The sequence below is a fragment of the Cryptotermes secundus genome, unplaced genomic scaffold, assembly GCF_002891405.2.
Source record: "Cryptotermes secundus unplaced genomic scaffold, Csec_1.0 scaffold419, whole genome shotgun sequence".
Classification (NCBI taxonomy): Eukaryota; Metazoa; Arthropoda; class Insecta; order Blattodea; family Kalotermitidae; genus Cryptotermes; species Cryptotermes secundus.
The window spans coordinates 219,837-226,467 of record NW_019738877.1 but is presented as its reverse complement, the minus strand read 5'-3'; the positions used below and the strand labels follow the sequence as shown (position 1 = coordinate 226,467).

The window sequence follows — 6,631 nt, the reverse complement described above, 5'->3', positions numbered from 1 at the left end:
AAATACGGGACATTCATACGGAACAATAACAGACATAATGGAAGTTGTAACAATGGGAAAGAAGGGTAGACATTTGAATACACTGGAGAAATACCATATATATAAAATAAGTAAGAAGGGCCTACAGATTAATGACACATACATAGAAACACACAATCCCATATTTCAAACAATACACGAGATCTATACCGACTAACGGTACCCCCCCTCCCCACTACCCATTCCCCTCCTACACTCAACAACATAAAACACGGCACACAACACACCAGACAGCAAACGTATTAAAGATAAACAGCAGCACGCACACAGGGAACCTGCACAGAGTAAGTACACATAACAGTATAAAACATATAGGAATAACATAAGAACATAAGATAGTAACACAAATATTTGTGTATTACAGAAAATACGTGAACGGTGCTGAAAGCAAGAAGTAGCCGCTGCAGCACATGTAGACATAGAGCAGGTATCCCTGTGATTTAAATTTTAGAAATTTTAAATTGTAGATTAAAAAAAAAATTCTAAATCAAATCGACGAGTGTATATTAACAGAGATTTTAAACATAACTAACAAAATCAGAAGGGGATTCTGGTATATTGGGACCAATTGAAATGCAGCAATGACAATTGAGAAAGCTGGTGTTCTTATATTTTAATTTACATGCAGTTTGACAGCTACGTAAGTGAAATACACCTGATGGCGGCCAGTTACAGCTGAAACATGTAGTGTAAAAGAAGAAAGACAAAGAACTACAATAAACTGCTGCATTTACGACAGTGTTTATATTATACATACACAAGTGTAGAGTGCAACAGGATGCTTAAAGATAATATAATACACATATAATGTTGATAAAATCTAATGTTTTAACAACTGCAGCAACTGTCTTAATATGTTAAAATATTTACAATTGGTTTGTTAAGATTTTTGTTGGAAACTGTAAACCAAGTTGGTTCGTGTTGTAGCCGCCCGCCGACGTACATCTGTCACGACTATTACTCGAGATGAGTTCTTTATCTCATGGATATGGGTGCTTCGGATATGGGAGTGGAACACACTTCAGGGTTCATGAATCTGGGGTCTCCAGAACACACCGTGTATTGCAGTCTTAATTTAAAATTTCATACAATAATCAATCTTTATATTATTCCTCCAAGCTAGCCGCTTCATCACACTTAACCTTTGTATACCAATTTGCCCCCAGCTCACTGACCATACATGCCACATGCTAGCTACCCTCCTGTAACTCCCTTTTTCAACTGTCCACCTCTGCTCCCTGTAAACAACTGCCGTCTCTTTACAAGTCCCCCAGTGGATATAAAAAAACAATAAAACAAAAAGAGAAAGCCAAGGGTCAAGCCTGACATCTGTCCTACATTCGTATTTTTTGAGATGCCCATAAACTTTTTAGGTCTTCAAGGCACACAAGCAGGGAACCCAAGATCCCTCCTTGCCAGTCTCGCACAATGTCAGTTCAAGGGTTTATGACATTAGGAGCAAACTGGTGACATTAGGGACAATAGTGACACCCTAAGCCTAAGGATGACAATAGTTGGGATGGTATCTTGCCGGAGGAGCGTCTCTCAGGGTGTGAAATAATGCATAAATTTGTCATGCCCTTAATTAAATAATTCTGGCGAGGGACATACAGTTACAGTGTCCTATTTAAAATTTCTTCTCTTGCAGGGGGCCAAATGTGTGCCGCCTTGTAGTTCTTCAGAAGAGGATTCTTTAATGTTGTCCTGTAGGTGTTCATGGTGCGCTTTGTTGTTATACTGTTAAAACATTAGATTTTATATTCATTGTATTTTATCAACATTATATGTATATATTTTAACATTAAACATATTGTAATAGTGGCTTCCGATTGTACTGATGTCCCTCTGAGGATGGTCTGTAAAGACCAAAACATGTAAGGGATGAAGAATTGAAATAAGAAACATCTTTACTAGTCACACTGGACGGAACTGTTCAACCTCTTAAGATAGCATGTAATGTTCTTATGGTGTCAAAATGTTTCAGAGATTTGGAGCAGATGAGTTGATACCTGGGAGTTGCCTGCTTTGAAGTGAAGCTATAAAACTAGCTACCTCATGATTTTAAAATGGTTTCATTCAGTCACTTGTCAGTCAAATGCCAGATGAGAGCCTTCGAAAGGGCATGATTACCTCCTGATATATCCTTCCTCTTATCTTTCATGATCATCTTCTCATCTCATTCATTATGGAACTTCTGATGTTGAAACAGCACCATTAACTAACATAAAGTCAACCTACCAAGTAGATGCAAAATCACATATCTGCAGAATAATTTTTCTTTCTGTCCTTCAATATTTGTGCCTTGCAATGAGTTAACCTTGTGGCAAGCAGTACTTTACCCACTGACCTTAGCATGTGTTATGAGAATGTGAAAGTGTTTGATGTACTGAAATCACTTGTCAAATAATATCATCTGAGGGGAGGTTTAAGATTACTTCAACCAGGACTTAAATCTGTTATCTCCCAAACAGAAACTGAATGCTGGTTTTAATAAATATCACATATTATATCATACTTGGCAACCATACTCCTGAGCTATGCATTCCATATACTGGATGCAGTGTGATTTTTGTATCAGTACTACAAAGGTTCAAGAATTCTGTATGCAACTCCTTGAAATTCATCCAAAGTTATTTTACCTTCAGAAACATTGCATTTTAACTCCCATGTATTTCCATTTTTGTGTTAACCTTTTTAACCTGCCATTCATTTTTATAGTTTCCAAATATTATCTTTAAATAGATGAGAGTTTGCTACATTCTATAAACATGTAAAACCATAAATTAAATCTGGCTGTTGTAACCAACCAATATGAATGATACACATTAAATGACCCACACAATTCTCACAGTACATAGTGAAATCCAGGTACTTCGCCCACTTGCAACACAGCAAACACCCCATATACGCTTATGAATCAATATTTTTTAATCCTTGTAGCAGATGTTTTTCAGTTAGCTATATTTCTGTAACCTAAGTAATTTGCCACACTGACAAAATATTGATCTTATTTAGTCTTGGGCACTTTTCATGAAATATATGCTTCCTTTTTACTGTAAAAACTTTAAATCACCTGGGTAGGTTACCCTTTCTAACAGAACAAGTTATGGCAAATTAGTTAGAGTCTTTTCATCCTTGGTACCAGTCATGTCATCTTCTAAGCTGATATTATGAATGAGCCATGTGCAAGGTAGATACAGGAAGAAACTTTCAGCCATACCACTATATATTCAGAGCTTTCAAAACATTAAATTATTAACTGTTAAGTGTTTAACAGTAGCAAAACAAAAATTACTACTAGTTCTTAAGCAACCATCAGCCTCTTTGGAATCTGAAATGCTCACATTATAAGCTGTCATTAAAATGTACATAACATTGTCAAGGCTGTCACCCTGTAGAAACAATGAAGGTGATAGTTACTAATACAACATAATGGGAGGATGATGATGAAGATATCTTACAGATAGTCCCTTTTACTTACTTAGTTATAAGTGGCCATGGTTTATTGGTGTCCATCAATAGCATGTTATATCAAACACTGATTTGAATTATCAATTCTTTCATATACACATTTCAGTTAAAATCATGCATCATTTGTTTGCTTTCTTGTGAATGAGCAGTATATCCTCGCTATAGGTTCCAGCACACAAGTTGATTTCTTTTATTGCACCTTCTTGATTTTAATTCTGAGCACATTCTTCTTTGTAAAAACAAGGTGATTTTTATAGTCATAGTAATCATATTGGTAGGGTCAAGAAACAAAGCTATTCTCATGTTCACTAAGAATCTATAAAACTTACAATGATAAAGTCATACAGTTTTCTACTAAGTACAGCTCAGCATCAATACCCGATACACGTCACATTTTTCTGTTGATGCCAATGATTTGGACCATACACAAGACTTTTAAAAATTTCTACATCATCTTCCTGATATACACTACTAAGATTATATATTTATATTTTTATTTATATAATAATCAGATTTATATACTTATTCACAAAAGGAACGGAACGATACCGTATTTACAATATGAGAATAACCACAAGTGCAAGAACTTTGAAGGAAAAAAGGTTTTAAGATTTGCATGGTCTGATGATTACCTTCTATGGCATACTGGCGATGTTATACTAACATCAGAGAAAGAAGGGTATAGTTATATTAATCTTTTCTACTAACACATCAACATTGCTGGAACTCACACGGACACCGACAAATTGATTATTGTGGAACTGTTGCCCTGCCTTGACCAAGTGGTCAACCAATGGACGAGGGGCAAAACTTTCTTACTTTACCAAGCTAGCACAGCGCTTGCAGCAGAAGGATGGTAAAAAAAAATGGAGAAAAAATTCCTTCATACCACATTCATTGCATTCTGCCCTAATAAGATCACAGACAGCAAGGGAAAATAAAAGCATGAAACACATCTCTTGTCCAACTCTGAACAATCTTGAGTGTAAGAATGAAACAGTTACAATGTCTTCTTGAGTGTGTTTCTATTCTTTTTCCATTATATCGTTTGTTTTACATAAAAACTGATTTCATTGGACCGGACTGCAACCTCTTAACGTGATTCAAGTTCTTTGTTGGAAGAAGATGAGAAGTCTTCTTTCAGAAAAGAAAATGTTTTAAAGCAAAAACTGAAAAACTTCACTACTTCTTGAAAACAGTCACTTACACAATCACTTCTTTTCTAATGAAATCTCAGTATCCACTAACACATAGTTGTTCCGGCACAGAATAACATTAATAATAAAAAATATATCCACACACTGAAATCCATTCTTTGCACTGTGTACAGAAACATACCAGCCATTAAAAAGATAGTTCCATCAAGTGATGAAAAACTTACACTTTGCTTGCTAAAAACAAACCATTTTGAGCTAACCACTTGATTTATATATTTACATTATTACTGCAATTGTTATGAAAAAATAATCATAATTCAATGAGTCGTGCAAATGAGTCTGTTGTATGAAAATAAAAACCAACTGCAGTTAAAAATCAGTCACAATTCCCATTATGAAGTCATAAAACACATTTAAAATTGAGGCTGTGAAAACCTCAATATATATATATATATATATGTTTGTTTCTTCAAACTGAAGTATTTAACATAAATAATTTTTCTGTCATCCCAGTGTAAAGTGGTCACTGGGAACACTGAAATGAAAATAAAGGTGTGTCCCTCTCAAAGTGTCAACTCTCAGTCACATTTCAATATGTCTATATGCATGTTTGTTCTTTTCCACACACAGTGCTAGTGCTTGTACTACTTAAGTTCTAAATGAGGAGTTCTGTACTATCAATTTACATGCAGGGAACTTCATGAATGTTAATTTATACCAACAGCAGTTGGTCAGAGAGGACTTTCCCTCTGTACCTTATATCTAACTGAATTGCAAAATGAAGTGGGCTTCAGAGGAACAAAACAGCTGACAATATTCAAAGCCAATATATGTTTGAGGTCTCAGCATTAGTGATACATTCTGACACAATTTTAATTATGTATTTTGATGCACCACCACAGCAGATTTCAATAGACATTCTTAAAAGTTATGACACAACTTTGCAGAATTAAAAATATGATATAATTAAAAATATTATAGTAAGTTTGCTGTAGATGTATCATGTACAATTTTTAATTATCTTTCATAATAAATAAAAAATACACTGACAGTTTTTAAATACCCCTTTATCAATACCAGGCCAGTTTTAACAGTAATGACATGTTAAGGCATAGACATTTTATGACAAAAATACATCAATCTCAACTCTTTTCTTACAATATGAACCAGTTCATTGTACTGGAACCCTTATTCTTTTGTCAAGAACTAAAAAATATGTTTCCTCCCAATACGACATATCTGATCACCAGTATCTTTCTTTGCAATCTTTACATGCTTTAAACATATGTTCTTGTTTGTGTAATACTTCCAGATATGATGTAGGTTCACTTTTCTGGCCTCTGTCTACAAATGTAGGAGTGCAGCATCTGAGATGGTGGCACCCATAGGCCAGATTCTTTAGGATGATGATCAGCAGAGGGGACCTCTGGCTCAATGTGGGCTCTACACCATGATGGAGGGGGGTTGCCATTCTTCACAGTCCCGTGGGTGTAAACGTTTCAATCTATGAGCAGAAAGATCTCCATACAGATCTGATGGGGGACTGAACTATGAATGAGAGTCCAACATCTCACCCCAAGATCACAGGTCCCCTCAAATATTAACATGATGAAAAATGGAAGCACACTATCAGAGTGAGAAGTGATCAAAGGACATGAGCTGACAGTTGTGAGTACAAGAAGTTGTGTAAGCATGAGAAAATGTTTTTTAACTTCTTGGTTCAGGAAATGCTACGATACATGGAGAATGTTGAACGCTGTTATTTTCATGTCTATAGAATAACACTTTGAACAACTTGTGAAATGTTAATGCAGTATAATAGTTTTGGTGCGTTCAATCTGTTATTGCCTGTACGCAGCATAAAACCCATTTTGTTTGATTATTTTCAAAACCTTAAGGCTTACAGAAGTGTATAAACTGTAAGATTTACTTTCATCTACTTTTTTTCTAAACAATTTCTGTTC

The 6,631-nt window shown here is 35.2% G+C and overlaps 1 protein-coding gene across 1 annotated transcript in view; it reads right to left on the bottom strand.

Moving 5' to 3' along the window:
• Positions 1-3,510: 3,510 nt before the first annotated feature.
• Positions 3,511-6,631, bottom strand: part of LOC111871173 (stress-activated protein kinase JNK) — a gene marked incomplete in the record, with an annotated part of 36,971 nt that continues 33,850 nt past the window's right edge. The window contains 1 exon segment of the mRNA XM_023864068.2: positions 3,511-6,631.